The sequence below is a fragment of the Haemaphysalis longicornis genome, unplaced genomic scaffold, assembly GCF_048455015.1.
Source record: "Haemaphysalis longicornis isolate Haplotype H1 unplaced genomic scaffold, Haemaphysalis longicornis Haplotype H1 scaffold_7, whole genome shotgun sequence".
Taxonomy (NCBI): Eukaryota; Metazoa; Arthropoda; class Arachnida; order Ixodida; family Ixodidae; genus Haemaphysalis; species Haemaphysalis longicornis.
This window is the reverse complement of record NW_027526422.1, coordinates 108828111-108845053: the sequence shown is the minus strand read 5'-3', so window position 1 is coordinate 108845053 and position 16943 is coordinate 108828111. Positions and strand designations below refer to the sequence as shown.

Here is a 16943-nt window from a genome sequence, read left to right as displayed (position 1 = left end):
TTGACATAAAAGGTGATAGCAACCGATTAGTTAGAACGGCAACCACAATTTTATCCGCAGCGTGGCAATTTGTAGCCGACTAGTCACGTAGGTAAGCGATTTCCTTATCCAGCAGTGACGCGGATGGTTCGCTGCTGCAATCGCTGCCTTTCCTGTTGATTTGGCAGGCTTCGAAGATCTCCCTCTCCCTTCGCCCACGGTAAGTGGTGAGTGTGGTGTATGGTGATTTTGATTTGATTGTAGGGTTTAACGCGCCAACGCAACGGAGGCGATGAGGCGCGCCGTAGTGGAGGGCTCCGGATTAATTTTGACCACCTGGGGATCTTTATCGTGCGCCGAAATCTCGAACACACGGGCGTTTTTGCTTTTCGCCTCCATCAGAAAAGCGGCCGCCGCGGCCGGGAATCGAACCCGCGACCTCGTGCTCAGCAGCGCAACGCCTTAGCCACTGAGCCACCGCGGCGGGTGTGTGGTGTATGGTGTGAACTGGGCAGTGCAGCCGCAAGAGAAGCAGTGCGCTGACAGCGTGCCGCCTGTCGAAGACCTGACTTTGTTGGCGTGCTCTCTCAAATGTTCATTCAGGAAGCGGCCTGATTGTACTATTTAGGAGCGTTTGCACGCAAGGGAATCTCGCATACAACGTTGCTCACACAGTCGACGCAACGTGTTTCGTGCTTTTTTCGTAAATAATTTCCGTAAATCGTCTGGCCCCAAATATTCCCCGGGAAGAAAACGCACCAACCTGAGATTGTAGACATGGATATTTAACCTTTGAACCCGCCGTATTCCCGTACGATAGCATTATCTATTTCCTACATCAAAGCAAAAAAAAATCTCTTAGCGGAAATAGATATGCCACCACAGAAAATGCGGAATAATGAGAAAAGATTTGTCGGGGCACTAGGCCTGTCTACGGGAATTTGAAGGCAAAAGCATTGTGGCTTGCGTATATTTGAGAAGCATGGTGGTAATACGGTTCATTTTGCCGTAAACATTGACAGATTGTGTGTACGCAAAAATGGAAGGTTAAAGGCAGCAAAATTACGATATCCAGATATAATTTCCAAACTAGAAGAAATAAATTAAATCTGTATTGGGATGGCGTGAAAGCTCACAGCTATACAACAGATGGGAGTAAATATATGGCATCATTTCTTTTGTGGTAACCTGGTGAATTAAGGTCTTGAAGGAAACTTTTGTTGATGCCTTTCACGCTGCAGTTGGTTTTTCTGATGCAATAAAAGTAGATTCGTCTAAGCACTTCCGTATTAGTCAATCTGCCAAAGGCGTCCACTTCGGAAAAACCTTTGCAAGCTCCATTGATATAAAACATTGCTAAAGGCTCAAGTAGTCTCTGGCTGATTTCTGTCTGAAGGTAAGAACCGAAACCAAATAGCAGTTTATATATATTATCCTGAGATATGTTATTAAGGAATATATCCAAATACTCCGATTAAACATGCACATCGGCTAGAGGCGATATGTTAGAACAGAAAAATCACGTCTTTGCGGTGCTAAGTCTGCCCATCAACCAAACGTAGCGCAAGAACGACATGCAACAGCGGAGAGCAACGCGAAAGCACTGATGCATTGCTCACGCAGTTGTTCAGCGAGAAATCTAGGGAAAAGTTATACAGTTCCTGTATTTTGTCCCTCCTTGTGTGGCCACGTTTTGAGATGTATAACCACGCCAACGATAAAGAGATACTGGCTCTATTTAAAAAAACAGCGTGCAAGAGATGCTAAATAGGACAACAAAAAATATAAAAATTGAGGTTTCAGTTGTGGAACCTTCGGAATTCGCTGGCATCGCAGCTCGCTCTCACTGTCGCTCACGAGCCGAAAGATTGGCCCCCCGCACATCTCAACGCGTTACCAGTCATTGATTTTATTTCACCGCTATTTCTTTGTAAACAACTACTCTTGATTGATCAGTCTCCTCTAAAGTCACTGTTTGCGAATCCATGTGTGGCGAAACTCTCTGCAATGAAACAAAGACGATCTTTGTGTCCACTTGTTGCGAACTGTTACTAGATAAGAATTTATATATATATATATATATATATGTATATATATATATATATTTATATATATATATATATATATATATACATATATATATATATATATATATATATATATATATATATATATATATATATATATATATATATATATATATATATATATATATATATATATATATATATATATATATATATATATATGTATATATATATATATTTATATATATATATATATATATATATATATATATATATATATATATATATATATATATATATATATATATATATATATATATATATATCGAATCAGAATAGGAAATGAGGGGCTCGCAGAAATAACACAGGAATAAGGGTTGGCAGCCAAGAAAACCTAAGGAAGCAAGGGGGAGGCTGTGGTAGGTCATTGAAACAGATAAAGAATTTGGAAAGAAAGAAAGAAAGCGGAGAAAAAATGCCCGCCAGGTGGGATCCGAACCCATGACCGCCAGAATACCGGTCTGGTATTTTTTCTCCGCTATCTTTCTTTCCAAATTATTTCTCTGTTTCAATGACCTAGCCTCCCCTTTGCTTTCCGAGGTTCTCTTGGCTGCCAACCCTTATTTCTGTGTTATATATATATATATATATATATATATATATATATATATATATATATATATATCTTATTGTAAGGGCTAGCGTTTAAAATCTCATACTTGTATCGGTATATACTCGTCCGGGAATGTTTTTTTTGGAAGAGCGATTCCCGTTTTAAAGGAATGTTCTTTAGGGAACCAACTTCGAGAAGAGGTGCAAGCGCCCCGAAAGAACGCGTCATAGTCTTCGCGCAGGAGAAAGAAACGATCGCCATACCGGCCAAGACGACCGGCATCCACGGCGACCGATGCCAGCGGCAGCACGAGAAGGCAGGGCAGGTGTCTCTCTAGGCACGTTTCCTAAAATACCTAACCTGGGTCAGTTCTCCATCGCACGAACAAGCGTTGGTTTTATTATATACTGCCTTGTTCTGTTATCTTAGCACATGACAAATTCAGTTTTGGTGACACTTTCAATTACCTTTTTTCTACATCGTCTTTTACAGATTATTCACGACTCTTTAAATACTTTACGGGAACATAGGAGTCCGCCCTCGTTCCAAGCTACTATTGCGGTTACCTGTGCTTACATTTGCAACAATGCTGCATTAGGCATATCCGAGCTTCATCCTCGTCTGGCAGTTTTTCATTTTATGCAGCGCTTGGCTTCTTACGTACTACCTGTTGTAGATGAAATGCTTTGCGTAGTGTGGTAGTAATATACCTCAAAACGTTCGGATGAATTTAACAGCTTGTTGAGAATAGTCTCATCACAACCACGACTATCTATAAGCGATTTCACCTATCTGCAGCTTCACTGCGCAGCACTTAGGAAAGCCACAATCACAACCATGCTTTCCTCTGAGTCATATTTCATCCGAGACATGTTATTTTATCTTCACACTCACATAAAGCATCACGAATCAGATAAGAAAATATAATCTTCCATTTCACGCAATGTTTTTGTTATTTCCTCAAAATACATATCATGCTTCTGTGCAGTGCTTGTCCTTACGACGGTGTAAATAGTTTTAAAGATAACTGAAGTGCGATTTTTTCAGCGGTAACTGGTACTTTTTTATTCTTCTAGACCCGCGTCGATGGTTCTAGTCTTCGTATGACTTGTGCGACGCATGCGCACACAGAAAACGTGGTTCCGTGAGGATAGAGGAAAATTACTGGTTGATGTGCAACGCTAAACGTCTTTTTGTATGCTATTTTTTGCCTTCTTTACCACCTGCACCCCTAATTCAGGTATTCTTAGGCAATACACAGTTGTTCCCTCCCAGCGTTTCCTCTTTTTTGTTCTTCACTCTATCATCGGAACGCACGCTGGTTGTTCAGAAAGGTCTTGTGTAAAATGACCTCGTGACTCTGAAAGAGTGCACTTTTATATATTCCTATATTATTTGGAAGGCCCCAGCAGCTGGCGTATTTTTTATGTCGCAACGGTTTGCAGCCAGCACCGCGTGGTTGCCTAAGCTTTTGACGTCAGCAGACAGGTATTCTCTTAGGACTCTGCAAGAAATATAAACGGAGAAAAATCCTGGCACTAACAATCCTATAGGCAAGAGGACCTGCCAGGTGAAGCCACGGCTCTGTCTTCCAATATTCCGCTTGAAACCTCTACTGACCATCGGTAAAACACATTTGGTGCCTGTAGTCTAAAAGCGCCAAAGAAGGTTTTCGTTTGGAAACTTGGTAAGTAGGTATTTTCTCAACATTACTTGTTTCGGTATTATTGTTGTTTGCTAGACCATTTAAATACCCTTGAAGGAGCCGTAAGAACCATTCAGTGAAAAGAGGTAGTTTGGTGACATCTACGGGCGTCGAATAAAGTTTGCAGTACAAACCATGGTGGCAGAGTTATTGCTGTTTGGCCGATTGCTGGAATTTGCTGGGTTCTAAAATCTTGTAACCGAGTATAGGAGTTCGCAACAACCTAGAGAATGAATTGATGTGGTTGTATTACCGCTTTTGCAATGTGACAAAGTCATTTTTTATTTACTGGTCGACCAATATTCCACAAGTTCTTGCTGCCGTCTCATATACACACAGCTTGCGTTCATCCCTATTAAACAATCGATGGCCTCTTTAAATATTACAATTTTGCCAGCTACGAGATGCCACCCAGAAAATGGTGAAGCGTGCACGTTAAAATGTTAATCATAGCACGAAGGAAAATTTGATACAAAGAGAAAACCAAACATCAATCCAGACATCAATACCACATGCCCTTGATTTGACGAATATTTCTGTAGATCATATCAGTGCACTAGTCTAGTGTGTTAGGCCCAGTTTAAAGAAAAGTAACTTACGAAACATAGCTACCAACGTGACTTCAAAGTACGTAAGGAAATCTGTTAAAAAGTAAGTGATTACGTCTATTTTGGGCAAGTGATAAGTGCTGATCGCAATTACAAAAACTAAGTCACTTGCACAATAAGGAAGGGGTGGGCTTCCTTTTGTACGGACTCTGATATCCTGAATAGTAGGCTTCCTCTGTTACTCAAAAGCTGGTGTATCACAAATGCCTTCTTTCAGTAATGATGTTTGGAGTAGAAACTTGGGACCTCACTAAGCGACTTCAAAGGAAACGTAGATGGGTCCAACTGGCTGATTGATTGTAGGGTTTAAGGCGCCAACGCAAGGCAGGCGATGAGGCGTGCCGTAGTGGAGTTCTCCGGATTAATTTTGACCACCTGGGATCTTTAACGGGTGCCGAAATCTCGTACACACGGGCCTTTTTACGACTTTTCACCTCCATCAGAAAAGCGGCCGCCGCCACCGGAAATCGAACCCGCGTCCTCGTGCTCAGCAGCACAACGCCATAGCCACTAAGCTACCACGGTGGGTCGGTCCAACTGGCAACGGAAAAAAAGAATTATAGGGGTCACGCCGATGGATTATAGGGCAGCTTCGTTAATTATGGAACAGACTAGTGTGGAAGACATTTTAACTCAAATTAAGCGAAGGGAATGCACATGGGCTGGTCAGGGCAGCCACATGAGGGACAACAGTTGCACCCCCGTTTAACGGAGTGGCTGCCAAAAGACCGTAATTGAAGGGTATTCGGCGAGGGACTCGGTGGACGAATGAGCTGCGAATATATGGGCGAAACGGTCTACTCAGCGAGCACTCTGTATATGTGGCTGGCGATGTTTGTGAGAGACGTTCTTTCCACAGTATACACAACAAGGCTGATGGTAATGATGATGATGGTCATAATTCTGCGACTGCTGATGGTGGTGATGCTGGTGGCGATGGTGATTATGAGGATGGTGGTTGTGACAAAATTAGGGTATGATATTTTGCGGATCTGTAAAGGTGCGAATTCACTGGTGTGTTTTCCGAGTTTTTCTTAGGCACCTTAATTTCTTCACGACGCTTGTTTGTATTTTGCTGACACACCTTTGGCTGTGGATACGTCTTTTTAGACACTTTCCTTTGCTTTTTATCCGCGTCGCCCAACACGATCACGAGAAGAGTAACGCTCGCCAAGCCAGTAGGCATCATCTGCTCTGACTCGCGCGTTCTTGCTCCGAGGTTCGGAAACCGGCCCTCCTCAACTGACGTCATGCTACCCATAGATGGTGCTACCCTGCTTGTCTGGCACCACGCCCCCTGGCAATGAATCACCGATCCCGACTAACAGACCTGTCGGGCTTGCGATTCCTTTTCGCGTGCTTCAGAAAGCACGCAAAATTAAAACAGGATTAAAAAGGCGTGCACACTTTAAGTACCCATGCGAATGATTTAGGTAACTTTCGATCACTTCAAACCTCATTGCAGTTACGTAAGCTGCTAAGCGGAAAATTTTGAGTCTATCTGTCTGCCTGCCACTTGATTCATCCGCTGGCCAAAACGTGAAAAACGTATACGCCGGCCAGACCTTTCCAAACGGCAAAACTGGCGTCCTCCCTCATACATATCAACATTGTTTGTCGAAAAGCAAGCATTATGCACACTTAGCAGTTCGTGCGAAAAGGACAGTATGGTACAACATCTTTTTTAATTAATAAAGAAACCGGGGACAATCATCATTAAAAAATTTACCAAGTGACATAAAATAAAAACTGAATAGACATCTCTTCGGGATGCTTCAATGTGAACTTTGACAAAAAGTCCGAGCAGATGGCTCGCCAGACGTGCGAGCGTCGGATAATTGAATTGAAGGACGCAAACTCCAGTTCCATTCTTCCTGGGAGGAGGGGAATAGCTTGAAGGGTGGGACGTGGGGAAAGGAGGGAGGGATGAGTAGTCGCGGCGGCAGAGACCATCGCCTTTACACGACATTTGCCGAAAACAAAGAAATATGGAACTTATCTTCAAAGGAAATCGCTTTGGCACTCTGCTTTGGGCAGAAAACAGGCGAACATTATTACTTGGTTCTGATTAAGTCCAACTGCGCCATCTGAATCACTTCACCGAAGTCGGAATGAAATGCAGGTCGTGTGTCTGTTGTTACGAAGTGGTTTGGGGATAATAAATTTCCGTCACATTCGAAGGTTGATGTCAATGCAGAACCAGCTCCGCATCGTTGGTCATATCAGTGAGCACGTAACCTTTTAGCGCAAACAGCCATCTCGGCTCACTTGCCCTACTGTGGCCTAATGTAAAGGGGAAGGGCGAAAAAGGACAACAAAGCTACTTTTAGAAAAAGCACCAGCAGAGCTGAAGAACATTATCGATTGGCAAGGGGGAGCACAGGTTAGAGGGAGGACTTACAGAAAGGAGTGGTAAAGTGGAGGAGATCTATGAAAACTAAAAGAAAATTAACTTGGTTCTATGTGAATGAACTAAGTTCTCGTAGCTCGCTCAGGTTCATTCCCACCACGGCAGATGTTTCCTTGGCAAACCAAACGCGAGACATGTTCTACAACTGTCAGATTTCACGCCACAGTGACGTCACATTAGAAGGAGTGAGCATTAGAGGTCGGCACTAAAGACATATGTATCAGTATGCTAACTGCACGTCAGCATCAAAGCGACAAGGTCAAATGAAACTATAGGTCCCATGAGAATTTCCCAGACACGTATTTAGGCACTCGCTTCAGTACACGAGAACCAATCGAACATTCAAAACCTGTGACGTCCCAGAAATTTGCCGGGAAATGGCTGGGATTCGCCGCTGTTGAAAATTCTTTTTGTTCTTGAATATTTCGTTTATTTGTATGAAGTTTATGATGAAATCGTTATCCTTGTTATCGAGACAAAACAACCTTTCTACTTTAACCAACGTGAATTTTGTCGTCATGGTCCAAATTAACGACACCGGAACTCGCACTCAGCAAGTACCGGTACATTGCATGACACCCAATATTATCCGACTGGGTATTCCCGAGCGTAAGATGTGATTTGTGACCCGCGAACTCTAGTGACTAGTGAAGCCAGTGAATTTCATGTCATTAATACCAGCATGAACATCCGGCTCTCATTCTTGTAAGGGGCAATGCAGAGCAAGTGCGCCCATTTCTGCTAGCAGGTGCGATTGTGAGACAGCCCTCAAAGGACTCGCCTGCATGAGGTTTTTTACGAGGCGGGGCAGAGGGTCCTTCGCAAGTGGACAAAGACAATAAATAAGAAGGATAACGCACATAAGCGGCATACAGTCCAAAGCGACAGCGACAGGGTGCACAAAAACGTGTAGGCCTTAAAAAATCGAAACACGACGGCGGGCAGGGAACAAGCAATGTGGCATGAAATTAATCGAGGAGAGGAGTGTGCACCTTCATGATCTAGGACAGCGGTCGGCAACCTTTTGAGTTGGAGGGCTGAGTTGCATCAAGCCGACAAGGAGGGGTGGGGGGGAAGGTCGGCAAATTAGGGGGGAGAGAAATTAAGAAGGAAAATATCTAGAATTCAGCAAATTATCGATATTATTTGACAATAATTGTCAAAAATTTGGCGAAGTCTGAAGATAGAGGACAATGCCAACTTTAAGCGTCAAATCCCTGTTCTTGTCTTCCGTCTAAAAATATTGGAGGCCAAAACTGGCGTGTTGGCCTTGGATTGTAGGTGGCAAGGGGAGGGGCGGAAGTTCTGACGACGTGCAGAGGGCTGCGCAATGCTGCCCCGAGGGCCGCATGAGGCCCGCGGCCCGTCGGTTGCTTACCCGCGATCAAGGATAACCACTAGAAATCATTGAAAAGATACGGGGAATTTGCACGACGGTGGGGTGGAATAAATATTGGCGGAACACGCAACCTTGTACACCAGGGAGCACACCGAAAAACAGGGCACAATTTGCCAGAAGGATTAGGGCAATGAAGTAGAGCAAGGGAGGAAAGTCCCGTGACGAGTTGTCTTTTTTAGGTTCAAGCGTTATAAGGAACAAACTGAAATATTTGTTGTATGCTGACCAAAGGGTTTAAAATACTGAGAATGAATCATAATTGTGATTATATAGAAGGTATGGGAAAGGCGTAGAGAGGAGGGCAGATTCTGAATACGGCCAATCAATCTATTCGTGTATGATGCAAAAGGCGACAGAGATTACAATGTCCTTTTATTGGGTGTAGCGTGGGAGGGTCGGAATTAAGTGATTGTGAACCGGAAATATAAATAAGATGGGCATATAGCGCCGTAATGTGGTAAGAACAATCTAGCAATCTATAGAGCCCACCCTCAAATGACTTTCATCAGTTGTTACTTACACTAAACCTTTTTAGGAAGTAGTCAGCAAGGTAGGCACCGGATATACCATGTGTCCCAACCTATTTTGCACAAAGATTTTAAAAAGAGCCATGGCGTCACTCAAAGAAAACCTGGTGCATAATGTTTCCCGTACAGCGGAACAGTGGTCATTAATTTTTGTCGGTAATAACATTTAAATAATTAATTGTAAATAATTGTATAACTTGAAAAGTACCGTCCTAATCAATAAATCGTCAATGAAGCACTTCTAGATATCAAGGAAAGGCATCTAACTGCGCTATTTTTGGCGACAAACTATTACGTACCCGTTTATTTTGACTGATAAAGAGCAACCCTGCGAAATATAAAAAAAAACACGTGACCGCGTTCCCACCCAGTTCCTAAACCAGCGACCTCAAATAAGCTGATTGAAACCAAATGCATTGCCTGTACACGCCCAAAGATACAGCGCATCACCTTGATAATGGCATGGAAGGAGCAGCAACAGCACGTTTGGCTGTGAGCCTGTGTTAGACAAGGCACAAACTCGGTCGCAGTTTCTTCTGTCTTTCTTTCCTTTTTTCATTTTGGCTAACTCAGAGGCAGACTTTTCGAGGGCACTGTTTTGTAACGCGGGAGGAAGTGCTGTCATGGGGTGTTTTTTTTTTTAATTTCGCGGGGTTTGTTTACCAGTTGAAATAACTAAGTACGCAATTTGGACGTCGCAGAAAATACTACAGTTACATACCTCTCGTGGGCAGCTACAAGTTCCTCGTCAACACTTTATTGATCACGACTGTACTTTTGAAGTTTGAGAAATATTACAATTATTATTTATGTGTTATCAACCAAGAAATTATTGACCGGTGGTCCACTTTACTGGACCAGGTTTTCTTCGATTCGGGCCATTGCTGGTTTTAAAATTCTGGAGGATTATAGCTGCGACAACCAGTATATGCATAAGAGTGAAATTTACGCCCCGAAGGGCACATGCCGAACACAACCGCGTATAACAGTAGGCATTACGTAAAAAAAGTTAATCGCGAAACGCGAAATGACTTTTATAGGGGCAGATTATGAGAAGACAATAGTGACCATTAAAACTCTTAGGCGAATGCAGTGTCAATAAGGCGGGGGATAATTGGTTCGCTCAGTCTGTTGGGTCCCACTGACTTGGTGCGCAAAACTCAGATTAAGGTGCCTTGGGTGGTGTAAATTGCTAACAGCAACTAACGTTTAGAATTGGGTTAGTTGGTTCATAATTAAACTGTGAAACAGCGTTTAAACCAAGACAAGAAGTAAGAGAAGTTAAGCACTCGTGTCTTTGTCTTCTCTTACTGTCCTCGTTTAAGCGCTGTGTCACAGTTTAATTCCTAACAGCAAAGTTTCGATGAAGGATGTCCTTTCTAGATACTCCTGTTCTCGGTGAGCTTGATGGGACTAGAAAGAAAAAAATCTTAATTGACAGTTAGATGGATTTCGAGCAATTGTACGTGAAACACGTGGCTATTAGTGGCACAGAAAGCATCAGGGCTTATTGAGCAGATAAGGAAGGTATACTTGCAAATAAAAAGCAAGATGTCAAGTTTCTGTGAATCAGCTGCCAATCTTAACTTTATTTTAGCGCCGACAAAGAATTTTGCATCGTAATTGTGTCACGTGCCCAATCTCACTTTGAGTTACGCAAGAAGAAAAAGCACAATATAAAACAATTTTTATTCCAAAATGTCAATTCTGCACCATAGCTTCTCCTACCCAACGCAGGAGCACACTCGGGGCGTAGAGAAAATTGGAAATATGACGACCTCGCGCCTAAGCAATTTGGTAGTAGTGAAATTAAATTTAAAAAAAAATCAGTCGATCAAAAAGGGCGGCTACCAGCAAACAACCTCATGCCTATGGGCAATTGAATCTTAGTCGCTTATTACCCTTATGAAATTTAAAAAGCGAATGGAGGTGTGTTGAACAGTAGTAAGCTTATCTTGTGCAAGCTGGATATAAAGTGAAGCATCATTTGCGTCTTCTCCCGGCTTTTCGGGAGCAGCTTCTGCTGTGGCGCGCTACAACGTGCCATTGGGTTTCGTGCGCTGCAAGATCCTGTCGCTTCCGCGGATTGCGCCTCCCCGTCGCGATGGAAGCCAACAAACACAGCAACTTGTATTCGGCCTAGCCGATACCATCCAACAGAGCAGCCGAGCTTATACTTGCCTACGGTTGAGGAGACTCGGGCTTTGCAGGAGGCAAGTGTGGAGACGTTAAAATCGCCAAGGCCACCCGTCACAATAGCACGGAAGCAACATCAACACCAAAGGCTTTACTCGCCCGGCGGTTCGTTAAAGTGTGATTCCAAATTACGACTACAGCCGCGACAAAATGACACCGGCGGGTTTCACCCGTGACGTAAAAGTTACCATTCGGAAACCGGCAAACCAGTAGTTACCACCCTTCACAGAAGATTCTTACCGCACGTGTCACACCTGTCACACTAATCACTCATTTCTGCTTACATCGGGAACTTAGGCTGCGACTGAGAACGTGTTTGTGACAAGGATTCTGACGTTCAACTCGCTTTGTGATGTCAGGTATTGCTGGACAAACTCGCCACTGCTTGCATGTATGTCGGTTTCACGTATGTGTAGATTCGCCACATTGTACACTACCATTTCTGTTGAGACTTTAAGTCCCCATTTAGGACTTTAAACTCGGCGCACACAGAGTTTCTTCAATTGTGCAGCACTCTGGTTTATTTACATCACCCTTTACTAGTAGACAATGTCTCAGATAATATCGAAGTCTGAATTTTACGAGCAAGTAACCTTTTTGGGCGGGAAACTAGTGTTTATTTCTTATTGACAATAGGACGCATGAATTCACGGGTGGGTTTTGTTGCTACATTTGACTTGCTTGTGCACAAAGAGCCTTTCAGATGGTAGATGATATTGTTGTATGTTTGCAGGTTTTACGCACGGCAAAAAGGGCGCAGAAAAGATGTTTCCTTCCCTCAGATTTCCTTGTTCCACCCTTTCGCTGGCAGTTGCTGTATTCGGTAGGTATTTTTTGTTTGTTTTTTGGCTTAACCGTGCTAAATTTCTGAAAACCCTTGGCGCCTTAGTGCAAAAAATACCTCGATATCGGTGAGTCAAGGGAGGACCTTATGCATGTTGCACGTGTTTGAATAAATACCTCCAACCCATTTTGCGATGCCGCCAAGGAACTACGAGGCTCAAATTGCAATTCTTATTTTGCGCACTTGACTATTTTTTGAGGCTTTAATTATTTTATGCACCTTTACTTTGGGACTCAGACACTGTATAGATACTGTAAAAAATCAAGCTGCATAAAATGGCGGTTTTATAGCTACTTGAAGTGATTGCCTTTTAACGTGACAGCCAATTCATCCACTACAGCCATATCTTATGACACTAAAGTCCAAAGTTTTTCTATGCCGCAGGTTCGCTACCTGAAGCGAACGATGATGTGTCACGTAACTCAAACTCATAGTAAATAAGTGAAGAGAAGTATTATCTGCCTAAACGTTTTAATAGCTGTACGTTCATTCTTTCATCCAAAAGATATTTGCCGAAAAATCTACAGCTAGCTTTAGGTGCACTGGAAATATCCAAATTTAGAACATGCCAAACTTTTAGAAATTCTAAACTTGGATATTAACTTTCCACAGGAGCAAAATGCCCCCACTGCCATTTTAAAACAAGTGATTGCGATCTATTATCCAACCAAACATAGCGGTCCCACATGCCAATCGGCCAGTTGTACGCCCGCTTGACAGATGTCAGCCATGGCCATATAGGTTACTCAGCGAATACGTTCTTTTTGTCCCTCTTTCGTGTAAAGAAGTTCGCACGCGTATTTCATCAGTATGTAAGTACTGAACACCTTGCGCTGGTTGTCGTGCCTAGTCCGGAAGCGATTCTGACGACTACGGCAGTAATTAACAAGCTCGCCTTCCACCGTAAAAGAAGACGTGGGGGAGTTGGTGATGCCTGCGCAACCTGAGCTGCATTCTGTTACAGTGCGTAGGCAGTGGTGATTTCGACGACCAGTTGCGTTTGGAGGAAAACCTATATTTACAACTTGTGCAAAGTATGCAGACATTAAAGCGGAGCTTCAGTGTTCTGACTGATGCGCCTGTATCACGAAAACGCCGTCCAGAAAAGTCAACTTTGTCTGGCAATGATGATGAATGATTTGGGGGGCAGCGGAAGAAATGAACGCGTGTGGTGCCCGGAATCGAACATGGGTCTCTTTCTTCTATGAAGCCAGCATCTCTCCGATTGCTCCATTGTGACATGGTCAAAGCGATTCGGAAAACTAAGACGACAGCCAAAAAATCCGTCACGAGAAAGCTTTGTGTTCAGCCATCGACGTCGTCAGACGGAGGCGACCATAATTTTTACAGATAGAGTACTGAGACCGGTAGTCACCCAGCCCAGCACAACCAAGCCAAGACTGCTCGCCCGTTGCCTTGTTTTCCCGCTAGAAAACTGCGATGCCATGTAGTATCCATCCGCTCGTGCTCTTTCCTCTCACCCTGCACATGACAGTGGTCAGAACTATGCCTGGAAGAATTCATTTTGAATTCTGTCCATGCTTTTACGTGACAGCGGCCAGACCGGGTTGACCACGGCATGCAAAATGCATGCAGTCCCTCGCTGTTCCCGTATGCAATCGCGTACTGGGGCAGCACGCCTTCCTCCTTCTCCCACCAACAGTCAAGCAAAAAATTGCAGTCCTAATTTCCACTGACCTGTTGCCCCGCGACAGGAAAAGAAAGAAGGGGAGTGCTTTGCACACGCTAGGGCACCACCATGAGGATGAAGACAATTTTTTTGCCTGGTGTCTTTTTCTTGCGTGTGATGTTGTGGACGTTGCCGGACATGAATGGCAAGGCGAGAGATGTGCGGCGCTCAAAAACTACAAAAAAAAACTATTTTGAGGTAAAGAAAAGTTCTTTGTTTTACTACCTGTCCATCACTTGCGGCAATATCTATATTGGGGAAACGCCAGAGACGTCAACGATATCCTTGCAGAGCACAAGAGCCTCTGTAAAAGCACTGTTGTTTTGGGGCTACAATCCTTGCATGTTAAAAATTGTTCTTACGCTCCGCTGATTCGGTATGGCGGTATAATTTTCAAGGTAATACAAGAATATACCTGAAGTGATTCAGGCGCTTGAACCTAACCACCTTGAACACAAATGCACCAGGATGCCTACGATTGCGCGGTCATAAAAAATATAGAATATGCTAACGAAGCTATGCATCGGACTGAGGACGGGAACAGGGCTTGTTTTCTTTCATTTTCTGAGCCCTTTTTTTAGCTGAGACGGGTATATGTCCAGCTTCTTTGACGGAAAACTCATTTTAGCTCACTTCTTTTAACCACCTTTTTTTTCTGCTTACCCTCGTCTACGCGTGCTGTTTGCCGCTTTATGGTGGGTCATTGTTCGAACCTTTTCAATGAGATGCTAATGGGCTTTAGAGAGACTTGATCCCCAGAAGGCGTTGTTGACCGAATATATGGGTTGCTAGGAGGGGCGGGTGTTCTATTCTAACCAACAGGACTTGTTTATTTAAAATTGAACTGTTTAACAAGCAAGAAAAATGAACACCGGCTGTCGTCAATCTTAATCATCAGGAGGGGATATATATTGCAAGAGGATGGACAGGAAATTTCAGCGCCATAACAAGATTTTTTTTATTTTTGGAACACATCTAGCAGATTTATTCCTTGCGTCTTCAGTTAGTAATTCCTCCGCTACATCACTCGCCGTGTCAGGTTTCTTGTCAGCCGGCACGCGCGACATCAATTATGACTTGTGCACTGATGGACATTTTCCCATTTGCGTTATAGCACTATGCCCAATGGTATTTCCTCACCTGGCTGCAGCGGCTCCCCACGAGAAAGGTAGGCTTTGATATTTTCCTTTCTGAAACAACCACGAGCTACCGTAGCCAAAAGATGTCTTGGGCGGTTCAATTCCACTGCATTACGTCATGTGGTGAAACCGCAATTTTATTTTGAGGTTCGGCTTGAGTGTTGAGGTTCGGCTTGGGGTCGGGTGGTGTGAATCACTGGAATTTCACCTGCAATAGGATACTTGGAAAAAAAATCGACAGTAAACATACGAAATTCTATGTGCAAAGGACAAAATTGTCTTTGAAGACCGAGAGTATATATCTTTTACTTTTGACAACTTTTGCATTTTTAAAAGCCGCCGTACGCCCCGCTCGCACCGGTAGAAGCTTGGCCGAGGACTGCTACCAACATCAACGTGAAAGACGCCTATACAAAATGGACAGCCCTGTTATTGCGGTCATATCTTCGCGTATACATGTTAAAAATACAGCGTCATCAGGCGCGTTCAAAAGAACTTCTTAGCTTGAAAGGTATAGTATTTAATATTGTCCGGTCAGTCTACTTCATATCAATCCATTTATTTCCAGTGACCATTACCAGTGAAAACCGAGCTTCGTCTTTGGTGTTAAACGTCGAAATATGCTTTGCTGTCATTTTTTATTACGGTTGTATCCTGTTATGTTGTTATATATGCACTCACCGATTGGGCTAATGTCTTTTTTTACCTCTGCCACTTCCCTTCTTGCAGAGCCAGGAAATAGAGGAGCGAGAACTTATACCAAAGTCGAAGTAAAACCTAATGGTGAAGTTACCGTTATCACTCAGGGCAAAGCTAAGCCAAACGTTGCACCACCACCGCAATCGACAGAAGAAGGAGAAGCAACTTCCCCCAAAGGTGATGCAGCAACTTCCCCTGAAGGCGACGAAAGTAACGTAGAAGGAGATACACCTTCGAATGGTGGTTCTGAAGATGGTCCCGAAGACCCGGCTGGTGGAGAAGCCCCAGAGGCCGGTGAACCTGAAGGCGAGGAAAATGCGGAGGCTACTGGTGAAGCTGAGGATGCGGCACCTTAAAACGACGCCGGTGCTGATGGCAGTGGAGGAGGTTATGGCTGTTCAGCTGAACCAGCCCGATAGAAAAGCATTCCTGGAAGAGGGTCGCTTGGACACTTGCCTAAAGCTACATTGAAGAGAATTTGTTGTATTCTAAAGCAAACTTTATTAAATACCGGAAAATACCATCTCACGTGGGTTGTGCTTCTTCAGTGATAAAATTATCGCACTTACATTCTGCGCGTTCGTAATGATATCCGTTGACATGCAAGGTTGAGAAGTACGGTAATAAAGATTATCCATAGAAATAACTTCATGGCCTAAACTTTTTTTCCAAAATGTAAAATGACCGCACACGGTTCTCGCAAGAATGTGACGGGAGATAGAGGTTGTGACCCTCTATTCTAAGGCACGGAGCCAAACGCGCGCACGAAGGACTCAAGAAAATCATTTTGAAACCTGGCGTGGTAAGTGACAGTACAATTTTGAAAATTGCTGTTTGTTATGCACGTTGGTGAAAATACCTGAACGTGGGAAAAACTTAACGCGACCTTCTGAACTGACGTTTATGTCAGCCGCGTGGTGCAGATGGTTATGGGTAACATGTTTCAGTGCACCATTCACAAGTAGTAAATTGAAAGCAAGAAATCAGACTACCCTGACTCATTTAAAAGACACCCCGAATGACAATAACTAGCATCCATAGTTTATCCTTAGTCGGCGGGAGGTAGGCTAAGAAAAGGGCTTCTTTGCAGTTGTGAATTTCTCTCAA

The 16943-nt window shown here is 43.5% G+C and overlaps 1 long non-coding RNA gene across 1 annotated transcript; it reads left to right on the top strand.

Moving 5' to 3' along the window:
* The first annotated feature begins 4132 nt into the window (after positions 1-4132).
* LOC144146804 (uncharacterized) lies at positions 4133-16364 on the top strand. Its single transcript, XR_013317712.1, has 4 exons — positions 4133-4306; positions 12198-12287; positions 15113-15166; positions 15867-16364. It is a non-coding gene; the product is annotated as an uncharacterized LOC144146804 (long non-coding RNA).
* Positions 16365-16943: the final 579 nt, after the last annotated feature.